At 45.5% G+C, this 23,581-nt stretch overlaps 1 protein-coding gene across 3 annotated transcripts in view; it reads left to right on the top strand.

Annotated features, from left to right (window-relative positions):
* The window catches only part of CADPS (calcium dependent secretion activator), a 578,687-nt gene that overhangs the window by 331,301 nt on the left and 223,805 nt on the right, over positions 1–23,581 (top strand). The gene's annotated exons all lie outside the window — the stretch shown is intronic.

Raw genomic sequence — 23,581 nt, 5'->3', positions numbered from 1 at the left:
GGCATCTCCTGTCTGGAGGGGGGATGGGAGGATAGAGAGAGTTGGAAGCTGACAAAATTGTCACGAAAGGAGAGACTGGAAGGGCTGACTCATTAGGGGGAGAGCAAGTGGGAGTACGGAGTAAGATGTATATAAACTTATGTGTGACAGTCTGACTTGATTTGTAAACGTTCACTTGAAGCTCAATAAAAGTTAATAAAAAAAAAAAAACTTTGTTTATAAAATCAAGCAACAGACAGTATTTGGCCCCCAGGCCGCAGTTTGCCAGCCCCTGGGGTGAGCATCATCAACATTAGTGAAGATTAGATTATTGTACAATAATCTAGAATGGTAGTTCTCTGAGAGCAGTGACCTTTCTTGGCTTGTACTCAAAGTGCCTAGAACGGTGCCTGGGGCCTACTAGGTGCCAACAAATGTGTTGAATGACTATACAAAGGAATTATTAGGTTTTCAGACTAGGCTGTGTTCTATTAAGGGCTTGAAGGACTGGAACTCAGGACGAGTAAGGTTTGATTAGAAGAGGAGTTCTCAAGAAATGTCCAAATGATGGATTAATGGCAGCCCAGCTAGAAAAGCAAAATGTCAGACTCTGAGCCTGAGGCAGTGGGTATCTGGGAGAAGGAGCTGCATGGATGGTGGGAAGAAGTACCTGGAAAGGGAGAAGGCAAATGAAGAAACATGAATAGGTGGGGCTCTGCTAAAGCCTTCTTCTGTCGCAAGTAACAGAATCCCACTTCAGACTGGCCTAGACTAAGGATGGCTTCAGCCTTCCATGTAACCAAACAGTCTAGAGCTACAGGTGTGGCTGGATCCAGATGCCCAAATTATGTCGTCAGAATTTCCCTCTCTCTCGCTCTCTTTCTTTCAGCTCTTTTCCTCTGGTGTGTCTTCATCCTCCAGCAGCCTCTCTCCTCATAGAGGCAAGATGCTTGCTGCCAGTAGCTCCTTGGCCACATTCTGCATGTGTAGTAACCCTGACAGAAGAGCTTCTCCCTCCCTGTGGTTTCAGCACAAGCCCTGTGTCTGACTCTTACTGACTCAATCAAGTCAGGTGTCCAACCCTTACAGCCACCAGGGCCTAGGGAACGCAGTGTCGTGAATGACTACCTCTCATTCCAGAGGTGGGTCAGCCCTGCCCAAACCACATGAATCAAGGTCAAGAAGGGCAGTTCTCAGGGAAGGACTGGAATACTGTAACCAGAATCAGGGACAAGGATGCTGAGCAGGCAAAAACAACGGATGTCCATGAACTTCTTCCACTTTATCAGTTTTCCCTGGACCAACTCTGCCTGCCCGCTGAGAGCTTCCCCTTCACATCAAGCCAATGGAGCACAGCAGAAGAGGAATTCCACTGGATTTTCCATAGTCGATTTTTCCAGAGGTAGAGTCTGAGATTTCTGCTCCTTATCTAGCAGCCTCATTAGCCACCCTCCATAGCCACCGGCACTTCTTCCTGCAAGTAAAGAATGGCCTCCATACCTCTCTGTCTCCATATTAAATAAGCTCCCACATGATATGACCCTTTACGCCTTTGCCTTCTCCTGCATAACCCTTGTCACACCTGTAGCCACTTGTCCATTTTGGACTTTTCCACCAGCCTGTGAGCTCCTTGAAGGCAGGGACTGGGTCTGCAATAATGCCAAACAGAGTAGGTGCTTGATAAATGTTTATTGATTGAAGCAATAAATAAAACCAGTTGCCACTGAGTCATTTCCGACTTAGGGTGCCACCCCAGGTGTGTCAGAGCTGTGCTCGGTGACCCCAGGTGTGTCAGAGCTGTGCTTCGTTGGGTTGCCACGGAGTCATTTCCGACTTACGGTGACCCCAGGTGACGCCAGGTGTGTCAGAGCTGTGCTCCGTTGGGTTGCCACGGAGTCATTTCTGACTTACGGTGACCCCAGGTGTGTCAGAACTGTGCTCCGTTGGGGTTTCAATGGCTGATTTTTTTTTCAGAAGTATACCACCAGGTCTTCCTTTTGAGGTACCTCTGAGTAAACTTGAACCATCAACTTTTTGGTTAGCAGCCAAGTATGTTAACCATTCGCACACCCAGGGACTCCAAAGAAATGAATGCGTAGTTTGAAATACATCCCAGGAGCAAAAGGAAAGCACTGGAGGATTTTTAGTAGCGATTGCTTTCAGCTTCCCCTCCCCCACATTCTCTCTCTCTGCCCCTCCTAACTGTACGTATTCTCAGAACCCGTTCTTGTTACCCCCACCCCCACAACAATGGACACGAATCCCTGCCCACCACATCAATCCCATTCTCCTCTGGACCCTGATGCTCTTTGCCTCTGTTATTCATTTAGTAACTAATTGTGTTCTGCCTTGGGACATTTCTTAAGTTTATTAAACTGTTTAGTCCTTCAGTGCGGCTCTTTAATTGTTCAGGTAATTATTCAATTCTTCAAATGAGCTAGACAGAAACTAGGAGCCAGACATCTTTGTAGCACCCTGAAACTTAGCTTTGTGGAATATACAGAGTAGGTGATCAATTAACATCAGTCAAGAGATGGATTGTACATCTTTTCCCCAGGTGCCAGGGTATCATGAAATCATAAAATTTTAGATGCCAATTTTTTTCTGCAGGCTTTTTTTTTTTTTTTTTTACAAGATTAGTGTGGCATTTGAGTTACAAAAACTATTCCTAGTAAAAACTATGTATAAGTTTACTCAAGTAACTTCAATAAAATTTGGACATACAATATATAGATAGATCATATCTTATGATAAATATCTGAGATATTACATACTGAAAAACTGCTCCCAGCCTTGGTGAATCTATAACTTCTCGACAGTCTAATCTAGGGTTTGGCAACCTCAACATTATTGACATTTTGGGCCAGGCTTGCTTGAGTGTGTGGGGAGGGTTGGGGGGAGGAGGCCATCCTGTGCACCATAGGATATTTAGCAGCATCCCTGGCCTCTACTATCGAGATGCCAGTAACACCCTCCCTCCCAGCTGTGACAACCAAAAATGTCTCCAGACATTGACAAGTGTCACCTTGGGACCAAAATCACTCCCGATTGAGGACCGCTAATCTACTCCATCAACCAAAAGAGATAAGATCTTCAGATGGCAGAGTCACTGTGGAAAGGGTGTCAGACCTGGGTTCCTCCAGAATGTACCAGCAAGAACATTCTTACTTAACAATTGGTGAGATGTACGTGCAGGTGCATGCGCACACACACAGACATGCACACAGACACGTGCCTGCATGCACACACATGTACACACTCACGTACACATACGCACACACATGCACACACGCACACACACCTACACATACACACAAATACATACATGTGCACACATGCACACATGCACACAACGTGCACACACACGCACCCATTCACACATATGCGCACGTACACACATGCGTACAAACACACGCACACGCACATGTACACGGGTGCTTGCATGTGTACTCAGGGATAAACTACCCAAATGAGAAGTGCAGGGGGCGAGATAAACCAGAAGCCAGTCAGTCTATTTATGTGTCCTGTTCCTGCCCCTACACCACCTCCGTCTCTAGGGACTTCAAGGCTTGGTGAGAGAATGAGCCCCAAGCCTTCTGTTGAAAATGGTTTGCCTTGGCCACAAGTGGTCTTGAATTTTTTCTCAATCAAGTTTGGTGTAGCAGAAAGAAAAAACATCCCGGACTGTAAAATCCAACTTGCCTGTTTGAACCCTGGCTCGAGTCCTTGCCAGTTTTTGTCGTCATGTGAGTTTCTTACTCCTCTGAACTTCTGGTGCTCATCTGTGACTCAGACATTGTAACGATGTCGTCAGAACTGTGAGAAGACTGAATATGATACTGTGTGTCAGACTCTGAGTTCATGTTCTACTGCTGCTGTAACAAATGACCTCAAACTTAGTTAAAACAATGCAAATTTGCTGTCTTACAGTTCTGAAGGTCGGAACTCTGAAATGGGTCTCACTGGCTAAGACAAGGAGCCCTGGTGGTGCAGTGGTTAAGTGCTCGGCTGCTAACCAAAAGGTTGGCGGTTGGAATCCATTATCCGCTCCTTGGAAACCCTGTGGGGCAGTTCTACTCTGTCCTATAGGGTCACTGTGAGTCGGAATTGACTCAACAGCAACAGGTTTGGTGTTTTTGGTTTGGGGTAAGACAAATGTATTGGCTGACTGTGTTCCCTCTGAAAGCTCAGGGATAATGGATTTCCCGGACTTTTCCACCTTCCAGAGGCTGCCTGCATTACTTAGCTTGTGGTCCCTTCCTCCATCTTCAGGGCCATCAGTTGCATCACTCTGACTTCCCTGCTACCATCACGTCTCCTTCTCTGACTCTGAGGCTCCCACCTCTTCTTTCACTTATAAGGCCTCTTGTCATTGCATTGTGCACACCTGGACTGTCTCCCCATCCCATGACCCTTAATCGCACCTGCAAAGTGCCTTTGCCATGTAAGGTAATATAGCCACAAGTTTCGGGGAGTAGGATATTGACATTTTGGGGCCCTTTAGTATGCCTACCACGGTCTGCCCTCTCGCCCCCAAAGATTCACATCTATCCCACATGAAAAATTCATTTACCACATTCCAACATCCCCCAGAGTATCAACCCAGTATAGCATTGGCTCAGAGTCCAAAATCTCACCTAAATTTTATCAGCTCAAAAGTCTCAAGTCTCGTTGTCTGAATCCAGTATGGGTGAGCCTCTTGGTTTAATTCAGCCTGAGGCACAATTCCTCTGCATCTGTGAATCTGTAAAACTAAAGAAACTAATTTTCTCCCACAGCACAGGGCTGGGACAGGCACAGAATAATGTTGTTAGGTGCTGTCAGGTCGGTTCCGGCTCATACCAACCCTAAGTACAACAGAACGAAACACTGCCCAGTCCTGCATCATCCTCACAACCATTGTTATGCTTGAGCTTATTGTTGCAGCCACCGTGTCAATCCATCTCATTGAGGGTCTGCCTCTTTTTTGCTGACCATCTGCTCTACCAAGCATGATGTCCTTCTCCAGGGACTGGTCCCTCCTGATGGTCCGTCTTTGATGTGGTGAAAAACAGGTGATACTGTGCACTACAGATTAGTAAGTAAGCACAAGTAAGCCCATGTGTACCTTGCTTTTTGGGTGATCTGTGCTTGTCTACATCCTAGGGTTGTTGCGAGGACTTGGGAAGATAATGTGCGTGCAGTAACCTCCCTTCCCCCATCCACAGCTTCGCTTTACTCAGTTTCAGTTACCCACGGTCAACCTTGGTCCAAAACTGTTAAACGAGCGGCGTGATGAAATCTCACACAGTCCTGCCCAGGGACCACATTCACATAACTATTATTATGGTATATTGTTATAATTGTTCTAGTTTATTATTACTTATTGTTGTTAATCTCTTACTGTACCTAGTTTATAAATTGAGCTTTAGCATAGGTATGTACATGTGGGACAAAATATAGTATATATAGGCTCCTGCACCATCTATGGTTTCAGGTGTCCACGGGGGTCCTGGGACGTATCCCCTGCAGGTAAGGGGGGACTACTGTATAGTGCTCAACATGATGTCTAGGACAACATGATGTCTAGGACATAGTAAGCATTTAATAAATATTATTTTTGTTATTGACACATACAAACATGTAGAATTACAGACACAGCATTGACCAAACCAAGATCCTGTACATACCATCGGATTTCAGTGTAAGCTCCTTATTGGTAAGGTCTGTATATAAATCAGGCGTTCCAGCTAACCCTCAACCGCGGCTCTAGGAAGGCTCAACTATGTATCAGTTACTCATTTGTGTCACTTACCTGATTTTTTTGATGTGTTCTTTCACTTCTCCCAGAACGTAACTTTGGTTTTTGCTACTCTCTATGATGGAGCCCTGGCGGCACAATGGTTAAGAACTCAGCTGCCAATCAAAAGGTTAGCAGTTCGAATCTGCCAGCCACTACTTGGAAACCCTATGGGGCAGCTCTGCTCTGTCCTATCCGGTCACTGTGAGTCGGAATCAACTTGACAACAATGGGTTTGGTTTGGATTTACGAAGGAGAAGCAAAATTTCAACACCCCAAGTATCACCAATATTTGTGCCTGACACAAGACAGAAGGAGAAAAAAAATGCCCAATGTAAACAGCACTGAATTTTCATGTTAGGCACAGATGTTGAATTTTTAATGATACAAATAATTCATAAAATTTTACAAGTACCATAACAGATAATGAAATTATCGTTCCCTACTTAAAGTGATGAAGTTAATGACCACAGTTCTATGAATTTCCTTGCATGATTGATGGAGGAAATAAAGCTGATTTTATTGTTCTCGTAATGAACTGCCGGAGCCTAACTACTGGTAGCCAGGTTGGAGGGAGGGTGGGCATTTGTAGCCAGAGAAAAAAGACACATAGACTTCTTTAGGGAAGTGTGGGCTGGAGTTCAAATGAAAACATGTGGTGTTGATTCTGCCATTCCCCATCAAGGGAAGGGAGCTGAAACTATGTGCCGTAGTACTCAGAAGGTCACGGAGTGTGTCCTTGTGTCCGTGTGTCTGAAAGCTGTGAGAGGAGGGCTTGACGTGCTAATGGTCACAGACTTCTGATTTTCAACAAATTTACTTATCACAACATTTTACTCAGAGACGGATGTCTTGTTCTTTTACTTCTTCATTCTCTTCTTCTTTTGCTGCCTCTATTGCTCCTCCTCTTCCTCTCTCACCTTCTCCTTCTCTCTCTCTTTCCCTCTCTGTCTCTCCCCTTCTCTCTCTTCCTCTCTCCCTCTCTCCTCTCTCTGCCACTCTCTCTCCCTCAGGCTGGTATTGTATCTTCTGGGTGCTTGACATTCCCAGGAGACAGTGAGGCAGCCTCAAGAAGTCAGAGCATTCCTCCTCCTCCAAACCTGGTTTCTAGCATTCAGGTGTTAATTGAGGTCTCAGCTGTGCTTCCTGCATCCTGCCTTCTTGACTTGGCTGACCTGCCGACCTGAACCAGGTAGTAGTCAACATTCAGGGTAGATTCAGCTTTAATTTACTAAGTGAGATGACCTCTATAAAAAGCACTTACAGTGACTGGCACATAGCAAGCCTGAAGTCAGTGTTTTGTTACTGTGGGAGATTCAGTCTTATAACTTCCTACTGAGAATCACTATTGTAATAACTTACAAAGTTATCATCCCAGTAGCCACTGTTCTGGTTTGCCCATTAGCACCTCACGAACTAAAACAGACAGGTGACCTTGATCAGCATCTCAAAGAAACTGAATAATTAATATTTCCCTCTTTCAAGGCCCCAGTGACATTGAGGGGATATCTGTTATTGGTAGACAAAGGCCTGTCTGCTTATTCATCCTTCTGACTCTTTATCAGATAAAGTTTGTTTTGTAGGCCTGTTTGCTGTGTGTCCAGCACTCTCTGAGGTCTGTTCAGAAACAGAGCTAAGCGGTAAAATCACCAAGGAAGAACATTAAAAATACACTTCCCGGACAAAAATTCCTGCATGGATGTTATGAAATAGAACTGGAAATCTCTATTTTAGTGTCCCACCCAGCCTCCCCAAACTCCTGATTTTGAGACCCTTATCTTGTCCCATCTAAAATCTCGCATGCCCCCCGCCTCTCCTTCCTCTAATCAATCTGTACATTCTTGACAAATTGTCATCCTAAATCACGTACCAGCTAAAATGTACTGAGAACTTCAGTGGTACCTGATGCTGTATTGAGCCCTTCACATTCATTATCTCATTTAATCCTCACGACAACCCTAAAAGGTAGACATTGTTATGCCCCCCTTTACAGATGAGAAAATTGAGGCTCAGGGACTTAGAGGACTTCCACGAGATCACACTGCTGGTTAGTGGGGGCATCAGGAAATCTGATTACAGAACTCAGCTCCTAAATCCTACGTAATAACGACTCACCGTCTTCATGACATCAGTCCTCTATCAAAGGCTCCTTCTTCCCCGCAGCAGGGACTCAAATGTAAACACTTACAGGAACTAGGACTAAGCTTCTTTTATCAAGAACAGGCATACCTGCCCAGGTACGAGACCAGGTCCTTGGCTCCCTACCTTCAGGAGATTATCATCAACCTTAACAAGTATCATTGGCTCAAGGACTGATCTTTGTCATTCTTTTAGATATTTGCTTCTAATTTTGGCAATTTCTATGCCATGGCTCAGGTGTTGACTTTGCAAACAGGAGTCAAAAGGTAACTTGTTGGAGAAAAAGAGGTTAAAAGGTCTAGGGGCTCACATAGCTCAGCTCAGCTTGTCTCGCTGACCTTCAACACCTACCTGCCCTGTGTTTGGAGCTTATCCTGAGATCCTGATGTCAACTCGTTGGAGTTAAAGAGGCTAGGAGTAGAACTCAGACATCAGACAGAGGGGCTAACATCTATCACTAGCACACACATGACTTTTGGCAAATTACTTAATCCTTCTAAGCTTCACTTCCCTCCTCTGTGAAATGGGGTTAGCAATCATAACGACCCCATCGCATCACGGTGAGGATTAAATGAGGGATGTGTGGACAGCACTGGCCTGTAATAAGTGCTCAGTAGGTGATAGCTGGTAAGATGACTGATGCCCATGGTGGTGGTCAATAATTAAAGAGGTTGTGTGGCTCAACCCAGAGTAAGAAAAGCCCCCAGAGACCCTACCCCTGTGATGGGTAGGGAGTTGGCAGGGGGGATGCTTTCATGGCTAAACTGATTGGCTCAGGGAAGGCAGAAGGGAGTTGGAAGAAAAAACCATACATGGAGACATCTCCCCTAACAGCTTCTTTTCTCCCCAACCCCCAGGCCCTTCTCCAAGAACAACCTACCCCCATGCTGAATTGCTTGCCCTCCTTTCTAACAAGCCTCTCAAGTTGTTTGACAGTTTTTTCCTTCCTGGTAGGGATCAGCTCCGCCTGCTCTCACCAGGACCCCAGTGTTTGGTCAGGAGGATGTCCCTGCACCCAGCATTCCTTCGAGACGGCCTTGGTTACCCAGAACCAAACGATTAGTTAGTGAGAACTTTGGTGCACTGGTCAGTCTCACCCAGAGTTTGCCAGAGTGCCCTCCACCAAACAGTAGCTGTTTGCGATGCTCTGTGAAAGGGGGGTTCTGTGGTCACATAGTTGGACCCTGGTGCCATGGTGGTTAATAGCTCAGCTGCTAACCAAAAAGTTGGCAGTTCGAATCCACCAGCCACTCCTTGGAAACCCTATGGGGCAGTTCTCCTCTGTCCTCTTGGGTCACTATGAGAGGACATCGACTCAACGGCAACAGTTTTGTTTTGTTTTCCTTTTTAATAGTCACACGAGTTTGGGAAATTTTCCATGCTGTGGCCCCCACCTGAAGATTCAGAATGACATAAGCATAATGAAAGCTCTGAGAAGTCTCGTGTAAATAACCTGGGCTTTTTGTTTAAGCCAGCACTTCTTCTACTTACTTCATCATGATACCTGCTCACTCCTGAGGGCACCAGTCACTTGCACAGCACATTCTGAGCAAGGCCACCCTTTATAAAACTGCCCATGTTCAGGCACTTTCACCCAGGAGCTATGGAGGCTAAACTACAGAGAGAGAATGAATATCAAACCAGACTCATAAACTCACTAGACAAATATTTCCAGGATGCTGGGCACCAGAGACAATATAGAGACCTAGAGTTTAGTGAAGAACAGAACAAATGTATGGCCCCTCCCTCCTGATGGGTTTGAAGCTGTGCCCCCACCCCCACCCCATTCTTCCCTCCCTAGAGGAGGACACAGAAGGAGAGGAGAAGCTTGCTTGGGACCCCTCCTCTTTCTGGTCTCAGCTCAAGCACCATGTCCACAGTGAGCACCATCCCACCTGTGTGGCCCTGCCCCAGCCACTGTCTCATGACCTCATTCTACTTACTGTCTTTGTAGTTCCTACCATTCTCAGAAATCACCTTATTTACTGGATTCTGAGCTGTCTTGCCCAAACAATGTGAACTTGGTGAGCAAAGGGACCTTCTCCATCTTATTCTCTCTGAGTCTTACCTAGAACAGAGCCTGGCACATAATGGGTGCTCAATACACATTGGGCAGCTGGGTGAATTTGTGAGTGTATTAACAATAACAAAGAAGCAACAACAAATGAGGACTGTTGAGGCTAAATCAGCAAACTTGCCCTCACTCACTGGAAAACCTGGCGGGAGAGGCCAGGGCAGCTGCCCAGTCCATTCCCTGCTGTCTTTATTACTGCTCCAGCCCCTCGTCTTGCTCTTCTCCCAAGTCCAGGGGGGAAGGCACTTGTCTTGCCCCCAGTGACTCATCTCCATTACAGATGGAACAGTCCCCTTCAGCAATTAGGCCTCTTAATGTAATTGACTCGGATCAAAATGCGTAAATCAGAAGGCTCCAGGCCTGAGGCCTAGAAGCCCAGCAGGAAATGGATGGGGACAAAGCAGGTGGGAACAGTCTGGGAGAATCTTTTGAATTTGGGAAGTTAGAAAGGGAACTCTTAACGGGCTCCTTTAAAGACTAGAGAAAACCCTCGCATTTATCCTGTTATCACTGTTATCACTAGAACAGCTACCACTTATTCAGGACTTGAGATGTTGCAGGTACTCTGCTAAACCTTTTGTGAGTTTTATTTCATGTAACGCAATTTAGGAATTAAAACTCGGATTACCCCCTTTTCAGATGTGAAAACTGAGGACCAGAGAATTTAAGTAGCATCGCATGGTTACACAGCTCCTTGGTGGCCAAGAAGGTATTCACAGCTGGCCTGGAGCATTCAGAATATTCTACTTCTGTTGAATGAGAATTATCCTGGCATCAGGACTCTTAAGTAGCACTGTTTCAGAAGTATGCATTCAACAAATACTTGCTAAGTATCCAAAATCTGTCAGGCATTGTTTAAACACAGATACAGCAGAGAACAAAACCCACGAAAACGACACTCCTCCACAGAGCCTGGCTTCTCGTGGGGAGAGAGGCAATAAGCAAACAGTGACAGAAGTAAAATACATATAGAATGGTGGTCAGTGCTAAGGAGAGAAATGAAGGAGTGCTGGGGGTGCTGACCATGAGGTGACTTTGGCACAAGGGCTTGAAGAGGCTGAGAGAGTGAGTCATGCGGATAGCAGACATAGGGAACAGCAAGTGCGAAGGCCCTGAGGTGGAACCATGCTTAGCACTTTTGAGGAATAGGCAAGAGGCCAGCATGACTAGAGCTGAGTGAATGAGAATGAGAGTGGTAGGAGATGAGTCAGGCAATGAAGCCCTAGCTTATGTAGGGCTTGGTAGGCCATAGGTCATTTGTTCTGAGATGAGAAAGCACTGAAGAGTTTTGAGCAGAGGAGTAATCTCTGCTCACTTTTTAAGTGATGGTGTCGGGGGGTGGAACAGGGCAAATGCTGAAAAATGAGCTAGAAGGCTGTTGCAATAAATCAGAGGCTCAGACCTGGTGTTATCGATGGAGGTGGTAAGTTGTTTTTAGGTGCCGTTAAGTAGGTTCCGACTCATACCCACCCTATGTACAACAGAACGAAACACTGCCCAGTCCTGCACCATCCTCACAATCATTGCTATGTTTGAGCCCATTGTTGCAGCCACTGTGTCAATCCATCTGATTGAACATTTCCTCCTTTCCACTGACATTCCACTTTACCGAGCATGACATCCTTCTCCAGGGACTGGTCGCTCCTGATGACATGTCCAAAGTATATGAGACAAAGTCTTGTCATCCTTGCTTCTAAAGAGCACTCTGGTTGTACTTCTTCCAAGACAAATCTGTTCATTCTTTTTCCAGTCCATGGTATATTCAATATTCTTCGCCAACACCACAAATCAAAGGCGTCAATTCTTCTGTCTTCCTTGTTCATTGTCCAACTTTCACATGCATATGATGCGATTGAAAATACCATGGCTTGGGTCAGAAACACCTTAGTCTTCAAGGTAACATCTTTGTTTTTTAACCGTTCGAAAAGGTCTTTTGCAGCAGATTTGCCCAATGCAACGCATCTTTTGATTTCTTGACTACAGAGTCCATGGGCGTTGATTGTTGATCCAAGAAAAATGAAATCTAGGACAACTTCGATATTTTCTCCATTTATCACGATGTTGCTTATTGGTCCAGTTGTGAGGATTTTTCTTTTCTTTATGTTGAAGTGTAATCCATACTGAAGGCTGTGGCTTTGATCATCATTAGTAAGTGCTTCAAGTCTCCTCACTTTCAGCAAGTAAGGCTGTGTCATCTGCATGTCGCAGGTTGTTAATAAGACTTCCTCAAATCCTGATGCCATGTTTTTCTTCATATGGTCCGACTTCTCAGATTATGAGCTCAGCATACAGGATGAATAAGTATGGCGAAACAATACAACCCTGACACACACCTTTTCCAATTTTAAACCACTCAGTATCCCCTTGTTCTGTTCCAATAACTGCTTATTGGTCTAGGTACAGGCTCCACATGAGCACAATTTAGTGTTCTGGAATTCCCATTCTTCTCAGTGTTATCCATAATATTGGTATAACTGAGGTGATAAGAAGTGGTCCAATTCTGCCTATTGGCCTATTGGTTCTTGAAGGTAGAACCACCAGATTTGCTAAAGGATTGGGTATGCTGTGTGAGTGACAAAGGTGGCATAGATGACTGTAAGCTTTGGACCTGAGCAACTAGAAGGATGGAGTTGCTGATTGCTGACCTGAAGAAGAAGGTTACATGTCCCTCTCAGGAGGAAGTGCATGGCAGAAATACCAGTGCCCACTTACTTGACCTGGGCAAACGGCATGAAGCTGACTGTTGTTGAAAGGGGGTATACAAGCCAGCACTGAAGGAAATCACAGTGAATCCCAGCTCCTGTCAGCCTCCACATAGATATTTGAAAAACCCCATGCCAGTCGTAATGTTTAGTAACATCTGGGCTTAGGGACACTCTGGCCAGCAGGGTCATCTTAGCCACTGGACTCTACTAGCTTAGTGGGGCCCACGTGCTTTACAAAAGCCTCTGAAACTATTTAAACCCTGAAAGGAAGTGTATTCCCTGTCAAATACGTAAAGATAACCGAAAAATCAAAAATATTAATTTTTTTAAATTTAGTCAACTGCAACTCAGTCCAACTTTTGTGCATTTTTTTTTTAATTCATTTTTAAAACCTGGGTCTGGGGTCTCTTTTAGTACATTTAATATTATGTGAGTGGTAGCTCCAGAGTACAAGTAGCTAGGCCCTGTGGAATGTCCCTGCATGGTGCAAAAACAGTTAACGTGCTCAGCTGCTAAGCAAAAGCGTGCCTCAGAAGAAAGCCTTGGTGATCTACTTCTAAAAAATCAGCTGCTGAAAACCCCACGGAGCACAATTCTACTCTGACACACGTAGGTCACCGTGTGTCAGAACTGAGTCGACAGCAGCTGGTTTTAGGGCCTGTGGGGGACTAAAATGAGCCCGGTGGTGGGTACGAGAACAGTTAGGTATGATTTGCATTCCTCTAAGACACATCCATATACCAGGCTCTGGTTGAGCAGTGGTGATATTTCTCTACAACTGAGCTTCATCACTTTTCAGGAAGTGGCTCACTTTTCAAGAACCTCTCTGGCTCCAGATTGGGCCTTTGCCATGTACTTGGCCTCCAGGGTAATTTCCCTAATAATTTAAGACACTACCTCAGTCTTTACTGAAGGGCGTTTGGCCAGCTGGCCCTGGTCACTTCGCGTTGAGGCTCCTGGAATTCATGACCACTCCAAGTGGTTTCTCATGAATGCTGAACAGAGAGAAAGAAGAACAAACTCACAAGCCAGTCCCTGGGGGAAGAATCAAGCGTGGCTCACAGCCATGTCCTGCGGGCTCCCTCTCTGTGGGGTGACGGGAATCCAACCTGTGAAAGCAGTTAACCTCCTCCCCTATGCAAACTGACAAGAGCTCCCATAATCCCCTCTGTCAAAGGCAACTCAGAGGTCTCACAGGATGGGGCAGGCCACTTGGAGGGCAGCCAAGGCTCTGAATGGCGTCCCTATACCCCCCACCTGCTGCCTCTCTACATCTACCACAGCTTGGCTGCCCACTTAGGCAGAGCCGCGGATGTTGGGGACAGGCAAGTGCTTCTGAGGTTGGCTTTATGGTCATTGCCTTCCATGCAGGAGGCTTGATCTGGGGTTCCTTTGATGTGGTTAGGGCTCCCCCTGGGAGCCCAGCCAGCGGTGGCTTGAGAGACACTGGCTGCCTGCCTTGGCCCTGGGAGGTGTTGGCACTCTTGCTCATTAGGGAACTTAGTGCCCGTGGCAGCCTTACCAGCACAACCAGGCCTCGGTCCAGTTCTCACACTGTGCGTAGACTCTGCCTCACTTGACACTGGCAAAACAGGGAGGTTATTCTCTGAGTAGATGTGAGCTTTGAGCTACTTTTTCAAGCTAGCAAGGTCATCTGGCAAATGTCTAATGAGCGACTACCATGACTTTAGATAATACGCAAGGACCATAAGATGTGCCTGGACTCTCCAGGATGTACTATTCTAAAGACTGCAGACCAATCTACAGGAGACAGAGTGGAAACAGGAGGACGTGATTAAGTACCCCATATAACAAATCACCCCAAAACTCAGTGGCTTAGAACAATAGTCATTTATTCTTATTCACTCATCTGAAAATTGGTTGGGAGTTGGCTGATCCATATAAGGCTTGGCCAGGTGGCTCGGCTTCAAGCAGTGGGCCTGGCTCAGTTCTGCTCCACCTAGTCCATTCTGGGATCCAAGGTGGAAGGGGAAGTAGCTAAGTTGAGGAAGTTCTGCTCACAGTAATGACAGAGTCACAAGAAGCCAAGTCCAACCAATAACATCCCATCAGCCAGAGCAAGTCACATGGATCGTCTCAAAGTCAAGGATGGGAGAGGTATACTCCGCCCAGAGGGAGGCCAAGGTAAGTTGCATGGACAAACCCAACATTAGTGGGCAGGAAGGAAACTCCACCTTTGGAGAAGCAGGAGAGACTGAATAATCTTGAGCAGTAATCTGATCCATCTCTGGAGGCAAAGCGGGGTGGGGGTGGGGGAAGTATTCCAGGTGCTCGGAGGAGGGAACCAGAACCAGCTCTTAGCACTTGCACCTTTTCATGGCTGCCAAAAAAAAAAAAGCTGGACCCAAATTCAATTCCCAATTTTATTTTTTCCAGACGGAGAAAACACAAAAGCCATTGTTCAGATGATTTTTAAAACATTTGCAAGGTCAGCTGACATCATGATTTTCAATTCTAGTTCTGGCACTTTGCTAAGTTGTGGTGTAACTTTGAGGTATCACTGAATATTAGCCTCACAATCTTTATAGAAAATATTGTGGAGTTCTTGGTAAAGTAGAGGGTCACTGAGAAAGAGGAAGATCCTGGGTGAGGTGAATTGACACAGTGACCACAACAATGGGCTCAGGCATAACAACAATTGTGAGGATGGTGCGAGACGGGGCAGTGTTTCGATCTGTTGTACACAAAGTCGCTATGAGTTAGAACCAACTCGACGGCACAAACAACAACAACAACATGGAGTTCTTACTGAAAATCAGATTGGGAAGCATTTTCTCATCTAATTCTAACAAGAAAACGCTAAGAGATAAGGACAATTAATATCCCCATTTTACAGGTAATAAAATAGAGGCTGCAAGAGTTACAGTCAGCTGCTCAAAGTCACTCAGTTAGAAAGTGGCACAGGTAGATGTGGAGCCCAGGCTGCCAGACTCCAGATCCTGCTCTCTTAATCCTGCGTCCCTGGGATAATGCTACCTTTGCCCCCATGAAGAACTTACACCGTGCTCAGTGCTTCTCTGATCTACCTGATAGGCAGGGAGATAGGAAACCCTCTAAGGTAGATACTGGTAGCAAGCCCATTTCATAGATATGAAAACTGAGACCTGAGGGGTTAATACATTGTCTCAGATAATAAAACTGTTAGAAAATGGGAATAGAACTGTCTGACTCCAGAGTTCTTCCCCACCACCGCACTAGCGTTCTCACTTGAAAACGCGGGATATAGACTAAGTTCATCTTTCAATGCCGAGTCTGTTATTCTGTCTCTCCCATTTGTTTTTCCTCGTTTGGCTCATGTTGTCAATGGAAGTAGTGGGAATGCAAAGGGGTTCACTTTGTACTTCCCCTGGCCCAGGCCTCCCAACTGCTTTGGTCTAGCCGTGTGCAGTGTGGGTCCTGTATCCCCTTGAGCTTTCTGTAGGCTGCAAAGTCTCCTAAAGCTAATTCAAGCTCTAAAGACACATTTCACCGTAGAGCCTCCCAGTAGTTTCTGGGAATCACAGGTTGCAATGTAAATAAGCAGCTCAGGGTATGTCAGGAAAAAGCTCAGTGTTGGGAATTAAATAGGAGCCTGCCTGGCTGCGTCACAGGAGAAGGTGAACGCGTGTCCTCCCGCGAGCTCCTCTTTGTACTCGGCCCTGTGGTGAGCAGTCCATTTCCGTGAGAGGCCCTCGGAACTTGGGGTAAACAGATGGTTGGAGGAAAACAGCCAGGTGATGGGGATGAGGGAGAACCCCAGACTGGGTAGACAGAGCTATCATTTCCAATGACAGAAACCTTACTTCCTTTGACAATGACGTGGTATATCTTGGGCCATGTTGTAAGCTCCATTTCAGAGAAAGCAACACTGACACTCAAGCCATGTAATGCGCTGTCATCTCTGTGATTTGGCCTTGGACAGCTCCTTCCTACTGCATTCCAGCTCCACCACCCTGGCCCCACACTACATCACCGCACGCAGCCCCACCCCACCGCATCCTACTCTAGTCCCACATCACCGTTACTTAACTCCAACCTTGGGTTCCCGTTTAGATTTCCCTGTTGAACACCGATGTATTTTCTGGGGCTTCGAACCAGGTCATTCAGGTTTGAACCCCTGCTGAGATTTTGCATTTTCACCCCAGAAACACTGAATCAGAATCTACATTTTAATAAGATCCCCAGGTGATTCTTAAGTAGAATGCATTTTGAGAACCGCTGCTGTACTAATGAATCTCAGAAATTGTCCCTAACCTGCAGCATTAGCATCATCTGGGAACTTGTTAGAAATGCACATTCTCAGCAAAGGTTTGAACCTGAATGAACCGGTCCAAAGCCCTGATATTTTCTTATGAACTAAACGTCAGTGAATAATACACTAAGCTCTCATAGCTTGATAGGGTCTCAAAATGTCCAGGCCCTCCTTTTTAGGTAAAATATTACCCTCTCCCCATTATGCAGGTAAGCAAACTGATACTCCGATAGGGGCTTAACCAAGGTCACATAACTAATAAGTGAATAAGGATCAATGCGAAGGTCTCCTGTATTGGGATTTTGTGTGTATATATATGTGTGTGTGTGTGTGCTTTAGATCAAGGTTTACAGAGCAAATTAGTTTCTCATTGAACAATTAATACACATATTGTTTTGTGACATTGGTCACCAACCCCATGACGTTTCAACACTCTCCCCTTCTCAACCTCAGGTTCCCCATGTCTATTCGTCCAGGTTTTCTGTCCCTTCCTGCCTTCTCATCTTTGCTTTTGGGCAGGTGTACCCATTAGTCTCACATACATGGTTGAACTACTTGTGTTATTGTTTGATTTATAGGCCTGTCTAATCTTTGGCTGAAGGGTAAACTTCAGGAGTGACTTTAGTACTGAGCTACAAGGGTGTTCGTGGGCCATACTCTCAGGGTTTCTCCAGTTTCTGTCAGACCAGTAAGTCTGGTCTTTTTTTATGAGTTAGAACTTTGTTCTACATTTTTCTCCAGCCCTGTCCAGACCCTCTATTGTGATCCCTGTCAGAGCAGTCAGTGGTAATAGCTTGGCACCATCTAGTTGTGCTGGGCTCAGGCTGGTGGAGGCTGTGGTACTTGTGGTCCATTAGTCCTTTGGACTAATCTTTCCATTGTGTCTTTGGTTTTCTTCATTCTCCTTTGCTGCAAATGGGGTGGGACTAGTAGATATATCCTTGATGGCCGCTCACAAGCTTTTAAGACCCCAGTCGCTACTCAGCAAAGCAGGATATAGAACATTTTCTTTATAAACTATGTTATGCCAGTTGATGTAGATGTCCCCCAAGGTCTCCTGTATTTGAATGATGTATTGTATATATTGTATATATTATTCCCTCCAGCCTTCATTCAAACAGCATTATTGAATGTTTCCTCTATGCTGGGCAGGAGCTAAATGCTGGAATATAGCAGCCGGCAAGATGGACATGGTCCCTGGCTTTATGAATGTTACAGTCTAGAATTTTCCTTCACTTTGTCTTCAGCCATACCAAAGAATGTAAATCCATGGATAACGAAGCATTGTTAAATTTCACATTCAACTTGTATCCCATCTCCCCAGGTGTATATGTGTATAGAGAAATTCGCAACCTGATGAATTCATTCCTTCAGCAAATGCCTCGTAAGCATGCCTTGTGTGCCAGGCACTGTCCTAGGTGCTAGGGATGCAGCAACGAAGGACATAGACAGAGAGCCCTGCCCTCCTGGAGTTTACATTCTAGCAGGAAGAGACAAACAAGAAAACTAAGGTGGAAGTAAATCATACAGGTGATGACAGCTTCCTAGTGAAGTTTTAACTGGCCACCGTATTTAAAATATCCTCCGTTTCCTTTCCTGGCCCTCCACCCTCCCTCTCCTAATTTATTTTCCTCTGTAGCAATGATAAGATTTGTGATACAAGTAGGAAATATGGAAGATTTGGTACGAAGTGGACGTGGGGTGAAAAGGAGAAAATAAGGGTGATGTCCAGGTGGCTGGTGGTGCCTCTGAGTTGGGGAGGCCTTAGAGGAACAGACATGAGGAAGGAAAGTTAAAGTTGAGGTTTGGTCACATTGGGTTTAAGATTCCTGGAGAGGAGACATTCTAGTGGAAATGTCAAGGAGGCAAACCAAAGCCTTCATCTCTCTGCCTCCCAGACAACCCAACTTCTGCGAAGCAAGTGCCTCATTTATGTAGATAAGAGGTAGCTTAGCTTTTCTAGTACATCAAAGGCCCCAAATTCCATCCTCTCAATTAGCTTGCATGAGACACGCCATAATGGCCCAGCTCATCTGCTTGGAGTTGAATATCATGTAGTGTGCCTGAAAAGCAGGCCAAAAGATTGTAATGCAGTGCCTCCAGGCAGTTATTAACTTCCTCTCTTAGCAACAGGACCACAGCCGTTTCCTGCCCTGAAATGACACTTCGGCCTTCTTAAAGCCCACAGTTAATTTTACGAACCGCACCGATTTAACACCCAGCTCACATGAACCATATACCTTGAATAAATGTAAATCTTGTCTCTGTGGCATGAATTATGGCCGTCGGCTTCATGTCACCATGGCAACTAATGACATCATCCTCCAGCAAGGACCTGCAGAAAATCCAATTCTCCAAGGGTCCCTGTTTGCCTGAAGTGGCTGTGTTCTTGGCTCACACACACACACATTGGTAAATATAACTCTGTCGTCAAAGGTTTGCAGTGGATGTTTACTGTCATTTTGGGAGGTATATTCCCTTTGTGGCAAATGTTGTTTTTTGTTCATGGGGGGAAAAATTTTAATGAAAATTACTGTGTGTATTTAATTAGCAACATTTGTTGATAACATATGGTCTGAGGAGGCTTCTGCAAATAAGAGGCTTTAAATAGTAAATAGAGATGCAATTGCAGTGAAGCAGATGCTCTCCAAACACACAGCACGAGGTAGCTTTGCTTCTCTATTTCTCCCCCTCTCCCGCCCCCCACCAAGCCCCAAGGCACAGCCCTCTCCCGCATTTTCTCCCCCAGATCAAAGTCCTCACTTTCAAAGCAGCAGCTCTGCGGAATAGGTTTGGAGAACTCATGACGAATGTACTGTGACTTTAAAAGTCACCTCCACCCCCAAATATGAATTATCTGCTACTCAAGTTTATTATTTGATATCAATAATGATGTAGTGTGACAGAATGAGTCAGCCAGCTCAAGTGGATCCCAAAACAGCATTTGGACACCACGTGTCTGACATGCATTGATACACAGCCCCCGATTTCCCAATAAGCCAGGAGTGCTAGAAAGAGTGGCACGCAGAACATACAGCAGCCAACTGAATTGCCACACGGTGAAGTATGTGCGCTTTATTCTCGCGGATGCATTCAGCTGAGCATACTTCTAATCTGCTAATGAAAATAAAAGTATTTCCATTAGGCCGAGCCAGCTAAATTACTGTTTAAAACAGGGGTCAGATCTGGAGGGTAATATGTTAACCTTGTTGGCCATATGGTCTCTGTTGCAACTACTGAACTCTGCCGATGTTGCGCGAAAGCAGCCATTGACAACAGGTAAACCACTGAACATAGCTGTGTTCTAATAAAACTTTATTTACGGACAGTGAAATTTGAATTGCATACAATTTTCAAGCGGCACAAAACATTATTTTTCTTTCTTTTGGTCATTTTCAACCATTGGAAACTGTAAAAACCATTCTTAGCTCGTGAGCTGTACTTAAACAGGCGACAGACTGGATTTAGCCTCTGAGCCATAGTTTGTCAACCCCTGGTCTATAATCAGAAAATGAAAGGCTTACATTTTTTAGTGCCATGTGCTTAGGTATTGAGTTAAATACTATATATGTAGATGCTTATCTCTTACTTAATCCTTGCATCAACCTTTTGGGGCCATTACTATTCTTATTCCCAATTTATAGATGTGCAAGCTGAGGCTCACTCTCACTCTGAGTAAGAAATGTTATCATTTCTTCACGTGGTGTCTCCCCAGTAGATGTCATATCCATAAGGGCAGAGCTTATATCTCACTCACCTGTGGATCCACGGCAGCACCTAATACAGTGATTTGTACAAGGTAGGCATTCAGGAAGCATTTCCTAAGTGAAGGGAGAGATGAAGGGTAATTACAGGCCTGATTCCTAAGCAGTGGAAGTCGGAGCTTCATCCAGTCCCACACGGGGCTTGACTGTACATCTGCTTATCCCCCACCTTCTTTGAAAAAGGGTTTGTGTTGGAACAGAGACACATGTGCCTTCATATTTGGAGGTGCCGTTGTGAGTGATGGCATTTCTAGAGTCTATGCTTCTATGCTTATGACTGTAAAGATGAAAAGTAATCCTCGTTGTTGTTAGTTGCCATCAAATCAGCTCTGACTCATGGTGACCCTGTGTGTAACAGAATAAACTATTGCCCAGTCATGTGTCATCTTTAGGATCGTGGGTACGTTTGCATCCATTGTTGCAGCCACTGTGTGTTTTGCAGGCCTTCCAACCTGGGGTGCTCACCTTCCAGAGCTCTGTGGGACAATGTTCTGTTGTGGTCCGTAAGGTCCTTACTGGCTAATTTTCGGAACTAGATCCTCAGACTTTTCTCCTGGTCTGCCTTAGTCTGGAAGCCCTGCTGAAGCCTGTCCACCATAGATGACCCTGCTGGTATTCGAGTTACCGGTAACAGAGCTTCCAGCATTGCAGAAACACACAAGCTATCACAGTACGACAAACTGACAGACGGGTGGTGGAGAAGTAATAGTAATAGCTGATAACTCAGCGTCACTTTCCAGCATTATACCCATGGGCATCCACAGTGCTTCCAGTCCTCGGCCTCATGAGCTGACACCTCGGCCCTCCAGGACCTACGTCTTCTCCCCAGAGAGCTGCGGTTGCTACTGTGCTCTGAGTCTCCACTGCATACTGGCAGCCATTGTATGCACTTCACAGAGTCGGTGTGCTCCTGAAAGCCATCTCATCCTCAAGGATATAAAGCCCTCAGGTGACCTCAAGGGGCAGCCACACCCTTGGTTACCTCCTGTGTCTCATCTCTCCACAGTTCTCTGAATTTGGTGACATGGCTTTTCTGAATGTCTCACTTCTTCCTCGTCGTTAAACAAATATTTATTGTGTTCTAGGCCCCGCGCTGGTTGCAGAAAATCCAAAAAAAAAAAAAAGTGGTCCTTGCTCTTGAGTCCCAGGGTGGTGCAACTGGTTAAGACTCTACTAATAGCCAAAAGGTTGGCAGTTCAAACCCACCCAGAGGCACCTTGGAAGAAAGGCATGGCGTTCTGCTTCCAAAAGATCACAACCTTGAAAACCCTATGGAGTGCAGGTCTTCTCTGCACACGTGAGGTCACCATGATTTGGAATCAACTCGGTGGTAGCTGGTTTGGTTTCCCTTGAGGTGTTCATTGTCTAGAAAGGAAAACAGAGACACACAAGGATAATTGTCAAACTACACTGTAGTACTGTATTATGCATTATTGAGAGGCAGTACAGCCCTGTGGCTTCACGCTTGGGCATTGGGGTCAGCAACTGGGTTGGAAGCCCAGCTCTGTGATAGCCTGAGACCCTGGCCTAGTTACGTAACCTCCCCAAGCCCTCATTTTTCTATTTACAAAGTAGGGATAGTAACAGAATATACCTCCTAGAGTTGTCAAAAAGGTAATTAAAGAAAAGCACCCAACCCAGCAGCTGGCAAACATAAGGACTCAATAATTGACGTCTTGGAAACCCTGGTGGCGTAGTGGTTAAGTGCTATGACTGATAACCAAAAGGTCAGCAGTTTGTACCCACCAGGCGCTGCTTAGAAACTCTACGGGGCAGTTCAGCTCTGTCCTGTAGGGTCGCTATGAGTCGGAATCAACTCGACAGCAAGGGGTTTGTTTTTTTGGGTTTTTTTATGTTAGCATTTTGGTAAGCAAGCCGTACAGTGGGAGTGCAGCAGTAGATGTGGTGGGGTCGCAGAAGGGGAGTGTCGAACCCATTTTACTTTATCTGCCTTGTGTTCAGAGGGATGTTCCATCAGCTAACCTCTCCAGCCTCTGCTGACAGTCAATACGATCAGCCTCTGATTGTTTCAAATCAAAGTTCAGTTTTATTTCAGTTCTGGGAAACTTTTAAGAAGAGGTATTCATCTTAACAGGCACAGTCCATTGCACAGGAAGGGAAAAAGTAACGGGTAGAGAAAAATGCAACCATGAGAGACAGGTTCATGTATCAACTTGTGGTCCCACCAAGAGGCCAAGGTTTCTGAAGCCTCCCCTGCTGGCTGATTTGTCTTTGTGATTCCACAAATGTACCACTCTGGAAAGTAGACTGAATACATGAAACAAATTCAGACTTAGGAGCAGAGCGGCCCAGAGCCCCAACAGTCTCGAAATGGCATTCTCCCTTTGAGATTCAAAGGTAACTGATGTTAACTGGTTCAAGGCACCAAGGAGTAAGCAGGTGGGACAGGTGGGAGGCAAAATGGTGGCATGGTTAGGGGTTTGGGTTGTGGAGCCAGACTGCCCCTTACCCTGTATGACTCTGGGGACATTATCTAGCCTCCCTGAGCCTCAGTTTCCTTAATTAAAGGCAAGTCACAGAGTGGTCAAGAGGGTTTAAAATGATAATATATGTGTATCACCATATAACATTTTTATAAAGATTAGCATTTGTGCCCGGTACATAGTAATCACTGCATAAATGTTAGCTGTTTTGTTATATAAAGATAGCCAGGTCTCTCCATGGCTGGAAAAAGAAAGACAAAGAATGGACATTTTCATGTCTTTTTTTTCCCGTAGGGGAGAGGAACAGTGAAGAATGCTGATAATTAAACTTCCTAGGTGCTCCTATGAAATGAAGCTGGACGTAGTTTGCACCGAGCTCAATCTCTGTAGCCAGTGGCAGCCAATACCCACTGCATGTCCCAGCCTCAGTTCAGACTCACCAGGC

Source organism: Elephas maximus, chromosome 20, assembly GCF_024166365.1.
Source record: "Elephas maximus indicus isolate mEleMax1 chromosome 20, mEleMax1 primary haplotype, whole genome shotgun sequence".
NCBI classification, from domain to species: domain Eukaryota; kingdom Metazoa; phylum Chordata; class Mammalia; order Proboscidea; family Elephantidae; genus Elephas; species Elephas maximus.
Note: the sequence above shows the minus strand (reverse complement) of the source record. Positions and strands in the feature narration are given on the sequence as shown.